The 9820-nt window shown below is 31.4% G+C and overlaps 1 pseudogene across 1 annotated transcript in view; it reads right to left on the bottom strand.

Annotated features, from left to right (window-relative positions):
- Nucleotides 1-479: 479 nt before the first annotated feature.
- Nucleotides 480-9820, bottom strand: part of LOC114256755 (uncharacterized) — a 30535-nt pseudogene continuing 21194 nt past the window's right edge. Inside the window, exons 5-9 of the transcript XR_014363352.1 lie at nucleotides 7782-7878; nucleotides 3724-3897; nucleotides 2482-2667; nucleotides 2368-2424; nucleotides 480-1302 (exon numbers count right to left, since the gene is read on the bottom strand). The product of XR_014363352.1 is annotated as an uncharacterized LOC114256755 (transcript). The remainder of the gene's footprint in view (nucleotides 1303-2367; nucleotides 2425-2481; nucleotides 2668-3723; nucleotides 3898-7781; nucleotides 7879-9820) is intronic.

The following is a 9820-nucleotide window of genomic DNA, read 5'->3' as shown; positions in this document are numbered from 1 at the left end:
CTTAAGGCCACACCTGCGGGCTCTACTTGAGATTTGCCCGAACCACATAGAGAGGGCACTTTGCGTGAATCCCCAACTCCCATTAGGAGCAATCTGCTCGTTGGGGCCACACACACGGGCTCTACCTGAGATTTGCCCGATCCACATGGAGGGGGCACTTTGCGTGAATCCCGAAATTAGTTGAGATACGCGTAAGCTGGCCCGGACGCCCGGTCGCCAACAAAAAAAAAATTTCTTGAATAATTTTACTTTTATTTTCAGCAATATTATTTAAATAAAGTAACAGTAAAGATACAACCTTCAAAAACACAAGAGACACAACAGTGAGCGAAACCAAACTAAACAAAAAATAAAGGAGCAAATAAATACTCCAACGGGTTCATGATAAACCTATTTTCAGCTAATCATGTCATATATATATATATATATATGCAAAGTAGAAACTTATATTACAAGGTTTCAAAAAGTGTCATGTGTCCATGTAATTCTTTCCCATATGTCCTTTTATAAAGTACATACGCTCATACACTATCTTTAATTATTTTATTTTCTTATTTATTGTCTCTTATAAATATATGTCCAACTCATTAAATTTGTGTCATTTTATTTTCTCTTATTATTCTCTAAGAACTTTCATTTTTCTAAGCCAAAAAATCTCATAAATCTTCTTTATTCTTTAATTATTATAGCAGACACAATTTTCCAAAAAATAAATAAAAAAAAAAATGATGAAATAATTGTTGAGAAGTGAATTATTTAGTCTAAGTTTTTTTTTTCCTTGTCTTTAGTTATTTTTTTGTTGGGAGATTTATTAGGAAATCCTTTTTCAAGTACCTGTATCTCAATTAGTCCATAACATATTTTTGTATTCCAATAAGTCCTATTATTTGGACATTTGATCTACCAAATTTTAATTCTCATACTTCAGGTATCTTATGGATAATTTTATCCTTACAAATATTTTTTGAACGCTTACCAATTTGGTGATGAGAACATTCATATTTTACAGTATGAATGTTCACATTGACAATGAGAACATTAAATCCCACAACTGAACAAAACCATAAATCCCACAACTCTAATAGGCAGTTTGTATTGGGAACAAATATAACAAGAGCAATGACGTTATCGGTGACAAGTGAAAATGAGTCAAGCAGAATATTTGTCAACAAAAAGGCTGAAGATTGGAACAAATTATTTGAGCACCAAATACACATACCTGAGTTTCCAGGTCTTAAACTCTGCTAAAACTTCCTCTTCATCTTCCGCAGAAAGTTTCTCACCCAAAATTGCATTAATTTCCTTCAAGATGCATAAAAGAGGACGTAAAGGATTAAAAATCTTAATTTTATCCTAAGAATAGAGAGCAAATAAGAATAAACATGTTGACAATTATTAACAGATGAAAACATGCCAGAAACAAGAACAAGGTACAAATAGAGAGAAGGGAGGAAAAAAAGAGAGAGTAGTGATATGTTAAATAACCTTATCTAGAAGCATCATTTGTTAGTTCTCAAAAAAAAAAAAAAAGATAAGTAAAATCATCATTTGTTATTCCTACAATAAAAATCTGACAGAATCTGACAAGATTTGCATAATCACCAAATTGCTCCAGATTAATCCATGATAAACCCTGGATTAAGCAACTTATCTAAGCGTTTTGACATGCAAATACACTATCAATCTAAAACTGAAGTCTTAGGCAACTTATATTTCCTTCTCTCTCTTTCTCTATCTTTTTTCTTTGTTAAGTCAGGTGCTAGTCAACTCTTTCCATAGATGCAAGACTGTCACAAAACATTCACTGGAAGGGTCACAATAGAAGTCATCTGAGCTCTATCCATTTCACTAACCAACATAGGACCGCTCCATGCACCATGCCTGTAGGAGTTGGTGCAGGTGAAGCGAACACCCTTTAGTTCAGTACTTTCTGCCCCAAATTATAAGAGCAAATTAATAGCAGAAGAGCAGTGGTTCACCAAACATAAAGGTCTTTTCATTGTTCAAGCTTATGAAATTAGTTCAACCTATATGTGGTTTTCTAATAATGAGAAACTCCTTAAACAGAAAGCACACATACGTCATTCTTCAACATACTAACAAGAGTTCATCTTGGAAAAAAATTCACCGTAAAAGAATGAAAAAAAGGGTCTCCAAAAGAATTAAACACCAAAAACAGCAGTGTATACTGTATACTCCTCGCATAAACAAACTTTGGTCACTCACCGGTAGTGGACAAAAACAAACTTACCAAAAACTTATTTCACCTTTTAGTAGATCAAAAACATTACAAGTGTTTAACAGCAACATGAATTGAGCAAGATAACAAAATCTATAAAGTGAAAGATGAGGGAGAGACACACTCACATCTTGATAAAGCTTAGCTTCAGCAGTATCATCCATATTCTCCTTCTCTATTGTGTACTACATCAATACGTAAATCGTGCAAAGGGTGTAAACAGAGCATCAAACATTAAATACAAATATAAATACAAAAGAAATAACTGAACAAAAGGAATGGCTTGATTTTATTAGAAAATAAATTACTTGCTGCTCAATATTAATGAGGTAGGCATTGACTTGTTTCATCTAGAAGGCTCTGTCTTTCTTCTTTTCATGGAGCAAGTCCCTTGCAGCTTGCTTTTCAGCTTCAATTACAGCATCCAGCTGAAAGAAGAAGATGAGAGGAATTGGAGCATTATATGGTGCTTGTGGAGAGAAAAAAATATGCACAGTTCAAAAGAGACAGAGTTAACAATTCAAAAACAAAAGACGAGTTTTTTTGCATTGTTTTATTTTACTTTTTTGCTTAAAGGCATTTTTTTTTTTTTTTTTGTGAATCCAGATTTGTTCTTGTAGATTTTTTAGGTGGCTTCAAATTTAATGTTGAGCCTGACTTCTTAGTTTTTGTACAAAGGTTGTGTCCCTTCTGGCACTCTTTTTCTAATACAATATTAACTTATCAATATACATATATACATACATATTCATCAAATAACATCAGAGGATGCTAGTGTGTTACACTATATAATAAACCCTCAAAGAAAGGGAAATTCATAGATCATTATACGAAGTAGTTATCTTGAAAAAGGTATCAGAGAATCCATTTCTTTAGAATATCCTAGGGTTAACATATATACTCCCTTTCTTCTACATTTTAAAATCCCAAACATACATGCCTTGCTTAACCTAGGGTAACCACATATTTATCAGCATTGTATACACCAATTTAAAGAAAACAAAACAAAGTTCACGTTCTCATTAAGTAATTCCTCTAATTCAAATTGCAAGGAATACATAGTTCATTCAACTAACGCTCCAAACGTAATTGCCAAAAATATCAAATCTTGGGAATGCCTCTAAATAGTTTATAAATGACTAAAACCAACCAAAATATCTTGAATCCAGCAGATTCTCCCCTCCACCAATATTCTAATTATCGCACTTTGGAACAAAACCCATATTTTATTTTTATTTTTATGCATTTCCTCTTTAACCAACATCAACCACCTACAGAATTGGTTGTAGCCCAAGTACCTAATTCCCCAACAATGATCAAAATTATCCCTCACCAGTGCAACTGTCAATTAATTCCTATCCTAACACCATGGAAATCAACACAATTACCTCATTCCGGACAAATTTTAACCTCATAACAAGTTGAGATCTTCAATCAACATTAAACCCAAAAATAAAACTTCAACAAATTTCAAAATATTGTACCTTTCGCTGGTAATCAGCAAGCTTATGCCCCTGGGTCTTGAATGAGAGAATTGCTTTGTCAACATCAGAGACCTTGGGTTTCTTCACAAATATGTTTGGTTTAGGCTGCGTTTGGTTGAAGGATTTAGGGAGGGATTTGGAAAGAGAAAGAGAATAGGATGGTGAAATATGAACCTAGTTTTACATACCTTTTTCCTTTTCTTTTCAAATCCCTCCCCAAATCCATGAACCAAACACAACCAATGATTTGAAGAGGGAAAGGGAAAAGGTATATGCAATGTGAATAAAACATGCTTATATTTTACCTAGTTTCACACATTTTTTCCCTTTCCCTTTCCAAATCTCTCCTTGTGCACAAGCAATTTGCAATGAAGCATATTTATGAGCATTATTTATTTATTTTTTGTGACATAAACCATTAATTAGATATGATGAAATTTTTGGTTGCTAAAGATTTCAATTTCAACTAATCCCTTTTATGCTATCTAAAAAAAAAAAAAAACTACTAATCCCTTTTATATTTTGTTGCAAATTACTTACTATAGGCGACAAATAGAGATTTTTGTTGCAGAAAAAAATTAAGTAGCTGTTTTCATGACTAATTTTAGTGACAAAAATTATATTTGAACAAAATTTTTAATTTTTTTTATTGCAATTTTTCTTCATAGCAAAAATTAAAATTTCAAGTAGTGTCCATAAAATGTTAGCCACAGCATGCAAGGACAAATGTTTGAGAGGCCTCATCAAGGCAAGGAATTAGGTAGGATATATTTGAGTTTTCATTAAATTATGGGAAAATCTATGGTGTGGACCCCCTTAGGGTACATACCATATACATCCTACCACAAATTAGCATAATTTTATCATAAAATTTCTTAACGTCAATCACAAAATGCGTAATTTCATTACAAATTGGCGTAATAAAAAATGTCGTAACCAAGCCACAACTTTTGCAACATCAACCAGAAAATTTTAGACATTTTGTTATACTAATTTGTGGCAAGGTTACACATTTTGTGATTGATATTACGAAATTTTATGATAAAATTACGCCAATTTGTGATAGGATGCATACGATATGTACCTTTAAAGGGGTGCACACCATAGGCTTTCTCATCAATTATACATTGTCAATGGCGATATAAAGATTAGAAATATTATGACATGGCCTATTCTATAATACAGTGTTTAAAAGGGTACATGCAACTTGGCTAAAGCCATTATCAACAAAATTGGCATATCCGTAATAGAATTGCGAAAGATGATGATGCACGTTTCCGAACAAGTTAAGAAACCTACACTTCTTCTCTTAAGCTTTTGCCCCATAATAAACAGAGACCAATCCAAGATTTTCATATAAGGGGCGAACATGTATATACCAACAAATTTTTAAAAAGAAAGTATGAATTATAATATCAATTTTTACCAGTATAAAAAGTGAAAATAAGATGAAAAAAATATATAAATAGCATGTTTTTTGTATCTACATTCAGTTACAAAAAATAGCAAATATAAAACAATCTATATATTAAAGTGAGGCATCTTGAGTTATTGTGATTTGACACTATTTCATGTCATTAAAAATGTTTATGATAGAATTGATATTAAAATCTTGCACAATGTCTTTCTTGATGAACGTAAGTAATTAGCTAATACCTTATTCTATTCTTTAGAAAATTAGACTTCTAATTAGCACTAGTCATAAGAAATTAATTTTTTTTTTTTTTAATTTTTACGTCATATTTTGATCTAATGTTTTAAAAGGCTCTAGGCGCACTAAGACGACAAGGTCTCCTATAGCCTAAGCGAGGTGTAAGTAGTAAAAGAAAAGTAAAATTATAAAATTGGCAAACTTTTCAACATAACAAATATATATAGAATTTCAAAAATCATAACTATTTCCGATAATCTTTAAACATAACATTCAATCTTCTAAAAACTAGAAATATAATATCCAACAAAAGATATAAAGCATGAGATTCAATCTTTTATCACTTTCTGTTCTCTTTTGACGACGTTTGGTCGTTTTATATTGAAGAGTTTTGAATCCCTATAGGTATGCCCACAAAAAAAAAAACACTTAATCAACAGTTAGAGTAGGAAAATAGGTAAAGCCAATGAAGCCCTCGCACCTTGAAAAAAAGCCCTCGCCTCAGCGCCTAAATTGCGCCTTGCGTCTCGCCTCGACTTGTTCGAAGCACAGGGCTACGCCACATTGCGCCTAATCGCACCTTTTAAAACACTATTTTGATCTTATGTTTCATAGATATAGAGTGACATCCACTTAAAATTTCTAAAAGAAGAAAAACTTAGGCTCTGTTTGGAAGAGCTTTGGAATTATAATTCCACCTCTTGGTTTACACGTGGTGTTTGGTTGTAGTTTTCAAAAATTAATTCCACACCCACTTTTGAAAACTCCTTTCCAAGCGGAAAATTTGGTTAACCCAGTCGTCCCCCAGGACGTCTAGTCGGTTGACCGGAACAGTGTACTTTTTTTTTCTTTTTTTTTTTTTGCACATTTTATTTTTATATTTTAAATAAAAAATATTTCCAAAATTTTTTTAAAATTTTTTATGAGCTTTGAATAGGATTTTGGGTTGTGTAATTGGTTATGAATTGTAAGTTTTTGAATTAAATATCATATGTCACATCATTCATTTCAAACTCAATTCAAAACTCTTTCCAAAATTGTTTTCAAAATTGATAACCAAACAAATTTTTCACACTCAAATCATAATTTCAAAACTCACAAACTCAAAACACAACTCTTATTCTCAAATCATATTTAGAAAACTCTATCAAACGCTACCTTAGAGGGGACAAGTTTCTATAATATGTAGATATTTGTAACTAATACAACTATAATAAAGGATGTTTTTGAAATCGTAGAGCAGACGATCAACCCCTCTAGATCCATCCTTGAAGCGCACAATCCACCTATGACCAAAATTGCCCCTGTCACATTGAAGTTAATAGCAATGTTAAAAACACACATGTATACTTAGTAGATAAATATTTTATATGTATAGAAATTTTTAGTAAATACCTTCCTAAATGCACGCTTTCTCCTACTATTATTAATCCAACTAATATCCCAGAACCATTGACAATGGGCTGAAAGCAGTGACAAATACAGGGCCCTTGCCCTTCATCAACATATTCTAAACATATGTAAACAAAGCAAATACAACAAAGCCCTGCAATTATCAATAAATAATGTCACCAGAAAAATTAGTTTGTAACAAATAAAAAATATGGACTCATAACGTACTAAACAAAAAAATTACTAGTAGTACTACTACCAACATTGAAGTAACAAAGTAATTCTATGTCCCACAAAATACTCTATATGAAACTTTACGTCTTGCTTCTAAAGTCGGTGCGACCCCAATGTCAATAATGGCTTTCGTCATGCAAACAAAGGTCATGTCGTAAGGGCAAGAGCCGTAGGGTACTTTAGGACAACTTTACCCTAAAATTAAAAAATAAAACACACTAACATTTATAAGTCAATAGACATGAAGATATTAATTTGTTCCATAGAAAATATATTAACTAATAAATTTTGCTCCTAAACCAACAATTAGATCTATTTAGGTATGTTATTAATATTTTATATATCTTATCAAATCAGTAGTCTTAAAAAGAATTCAATCTAACCAATAGGGAATCTGACCACTCTAGCAAATTCAACTCACATCGAATCTTGATAATATCCACTAAACTCACGAAATTAATTTATGAATATTTCGTAGGTCCAAGCAAGTAGATTATTGAGAAAGTTCAACTCACATCGAATCTTGATAATATCTATTAAAACTCATTAAACTAATTTATGAATATTTATTAGGTCTAAACAACTAGATTATCGAAAAAAATTTATTTCCAACTTGGAAGTTGTGGATATTAAAGTAATTCATATAGCAATTTTCTTTTTGTTTGGTTTGAGTTGTATTTATGAATAGTAACAAATGGTAAAAGTAACAAACAATGTCAACATCAATAAACAAAGGAGTTGTTGCAATAAAATAAAATAAATAAATAAATGAAAATTTTACCAATAAACTGATGTAGAACCCGAATGAGAACGCTACAATAAAGACATATGCAGAACCCTCAATCCAGTCCTCTTTAAGCTTGGATCCAAGTTCACGGCTATTCGAATGGAAGGATAAAGAAACAGCAATAGTAAGGTCACTAGAAAGTATTACAATTATGGTGCCCTACCATAATTATTGTACCTAACAATTTTATCTAGCTTGGCCTCTAATTAAGTGTGACTGCCTCTAAGCTCAATCTTAATTCCCAACAAAAAAGAAAACACAACCAGAAGAGAACAAAACATAAGAAAGTTGTTTGTTTGCATTATTTTGACAAACAAAACTAAACATAATATATGTGAATTTGAAATTGATATGTGCAAATTTTATTAAAGTTACAAAACATACCCAAAAATCCAAGCAACAATGAACGTCAATGTGGGACGGACACAAAAGTTGTTTAAGGCACCGCCATGGATTAGTGTGTTGTTCATCCAGATAGTCAATATTGGAAATACAATAATCACCAAAAGCGCTTTTGGTGATTATTTTATTCTCAACATAGACTATTTGGATGAACAACACACTTATGTTTTAAACAACTTTTGTGTCCGTCCCGTATTGACCTTCATTGCTGCTTAGATTTTTGGATTTTTTTGTAACTTTATTAAAATTTGCAAATATTAATTCTAAATTCACATATTATGTTTAGTTTTGTCTGCCAAAATAATGCAAACGAACAACTTTCTTACCATTTTTTTCTTCCTCTTGTAGATGTGTTTTTTTTTTTTTTATAATTTTTTATTGGGAATTAAGATTTAGCTTAGAGATAGTCACATTTAATCAAAGGTGAAGCCAGGCAAAATTGTTAGGTACAATAATCATGGCAGGGGCACCATAATTATAATATTTTATAATGGCCCTACTATTGATGTATCTTCATCCTCCTATTCGGATATTCGTGAACTCAGATTCGAGCTTAAAGAGGACTAGATCAAGGGTTCTGCATATGTCTTCATTGCAGTATTCTCATTCGTTTTCTACGTCATTTTATTGGTAAATTTTTTATTTATTTATTTATTTCATTTTATTGCTACAACTTCTTTGTTTATTGATGTTGACATTGTTTATTTCTTTTACCATTTGTCCCTCTTCATTAATACAACTCAAATCCAACACACACACACACAAAAAAAATGCTATATGAATGTTCTTTAATATCCACAACTTTGGTGTTACTCCAAGTTGGAGATAAAATTTTCTCAATAATCTAGTTGTTTAGACCTAAAAAAAATTCATAAATTAGTTTCGTAATTTTAATAGATATTATCAAGGTTCGATGTGAGTTGAACTTTCTCAATAATCTATTTGTTTAGACCTAAGAAATATTTATAAATTGATTTCATGAGTTTAATGGATATTATCAAGATTCGATATGAGTTGAATTTGCTAGAGTGGTTAGATTCCCTATTGGTTAGGTTGAATTTTTTTTAACACTACTGATTTGATAAGATATATAAAATATTAAAACATATAATTGTTGGTTTATGAACAAAATTTATTAGTTAATATATTTTCTTTGGAGCAAATTAATATCTTCATATCTATTGACTTCTAAATGTTGGTGTGTTTTTATTTTTTAATTTTAGGGCAAAGTTGTCATGAAGTACCCTGCGCCTCTTGCCCTTGTGGCAGGACCTTCGTCTACATCACCAGAGCCATTATTGACACTGGGGTCGCACTGACTTTGGAAACAAAACATAAAGTTTCATGGAATATTATGTGGGACATAGAACTACTTTGTTATTTCAATGTTGTAAGTAGTACCACTAGTAATTTATTTGTTTAATACATTATGAGTCCACATTTTTTATTTATTACAGACTAATTTTCTGGCGACATTATTTATTGATAATTTCAGGCCTTGTTGTATTTGCTATGTCTACATACGTTTAGAATATGTTTATGAAGAGTAAGGGCCTTGTATTTGCAACCGCCTTTAGTCCCTTGTCAATGGTTCTGGGGATATTATTTGGACTAGTAATACTAGGAGAAAG

The sequence above is a fragment of the Camellia sinensis genome, chromosome 1 (assembly GCF_055761805.1).
Source record: "Camellia sinensis isolate YWXY chromosome 1, ASM5576180v1, whole genome shotgun sequence".
In the NCBI taxonomy this organism is placed as follows: Eukaryota; Viridiplantae; Streptophyta; class Magnoliopsida; order Ericales; family Theaceae; genus Camellia; species Camellia sinensis.
Note: the sequence above shows the minus strand (reverse complement) of the source record. Positions and strands in the feature narration are given on the sequence as shown.